Source organism: Buceros rhinoceros, unplaced genomic scaffold, assembly GCF_000710305.1.
Source record: "Buceros rhinoceros silvestris isolate BGI_N320 unplaced genomic scaffold, ASM71030v1 scaffold32147, whole genome shotgun sequence".
Taxonomy (NCBI): domain Eukaryota; kingdom Metazoa; phylum Chordata; class Aves; order Bucerotiformes; family Bucerotidae; genus Buceros; species Buceros rhinoceros.
The window spans coordinates 24650-26020 of record NW_010422205.1 but is presented as its reverse complement, the minus strand read 5'-3'; the positions used below and the strand labels follow the sequence as shown (position 1 = coordinate 26020).

The following is a 1371-nucleotide window of genomic DNA, read 5'->3' as shown; positions in this document are numbered from 1 at the left end:
AATATTTGCGAATTCCCCATGGCTACAATGGCAAATGGATTCACAGGCATGACTGTACAGGGCTGCTCTTTGCAGGGTTGGGACGATCTCACCCCCATCTTCGTCATTTGGTGGAGTCTCTGCTGCCAGCGCTCTCTCCCCCCTCCTCAGTAAAGGAAAATGAGGCCAACACCTCAGCATCACCCTGCCCTCTTCCACCCTTGCAGGTCTTGTGTTCCTTCTGGACAGAGCCAAGGGAGGGCTCTGGGGGGACCTTGGGACCCTTGTAGCACACTCAAAGAGCCACCTCCAGGAACAAGCAGCAGAGCTGAGCCAGAAGTATCTGCTTGTGGGCACTTGGCAAGCACTGGAGGGAAAGCTCTCACAAAACAGCCCATAACACAACCCCCTTTGCAAGAAGGGAACCACATGAGCAGTATTTGAACACTCATCACCAGCACAAGAGTGCTCCTGCATTGCTGTGGCAGTTATAAGGGTTTTTTTTGTCAGCCTGAACTGATGTCCTACTATTTTCTGAAGCTTGCAGGCACCACTGGTGCCTCTGCTGCTGCTCTGGGAGGGGCTGGCCAAGCTGTAGCAGTGAGAAGACTCAGCAGGCTTCAGTCCTGCCATCCATTACCTCGCGTGTGCTGGAAGAGGTTGCAGCATGTGCATCAGCTCAGCACCCACCCGAGGGGAAGCAAGACAGCAGGAGGTGCCCCCTGCCCCATCCCCTCCTCATTCCCCAGACACCTCTACAGCAGGCACCAGGGGCTAGCCCATCCAAACACCCAAGGGTCAGGTAACCTGTAGGCAGAAAGGGAGGAGCAAGATGCTGTTCCTCTTTCCTGTGAGGAGCCAAAGGAGAGCAAAAGTCACCTCTGATCCCACTAACAAGTTACTAGTCAAGAGTGGGTACGAAAGATTGAGATCTGTTCAGCTCCATCCAACTCCCGGCAGCAGGCTGCTCGGGGTCCACAGGGTGGGCAGGAAGGGCAAGCTGCAGGCAGAGCGCTGGCAGGAGGGTCTAGGGAAAATTGCTGCAGGCAGAAGGAAGAGACAAGCTGCAGAGCAGAGAAGGAAGAGAAAGCAGCAAGACAAAAAGAAGAGAGGAGATAATAAAAAAGAAAATATCCACCACCATGTGAAGTGAATCACCTCCATGGCATTAGCAAGGCGTGGTGGATTTTGGAAGCTGCTGAGATGGAGACAGGTTGGCCAAGGCAGGTGCCAACAGCCCCCGGGCATGCTGTGCTCCAGGAAGGGCAGGCGTCGGGCAGCACCCTTAGGAAGGTTCCCTATAGCTTCATCACAAATAACACTGACCGTGAGCTTGGTCATGGCCTCGTGGCGGGGCTGGTGCTGCATGACACTGCCCAGCCTCCTCAAGTT

General features: G+C 54.7%; 1 protein-coding gene across 1 annotated transcript in view; it reads right to left on the bottom strand.

Moving 5' to 3' along the window:
* The window catches only part of PDLIM4 (PDZ and LIM domain 4), a 33170-nt gene that overhangs the window by 20754 nt on the left and 11045 nt on the right, over positions 1–1371 (bottom strand). The window lies entirely within an intron of this gene.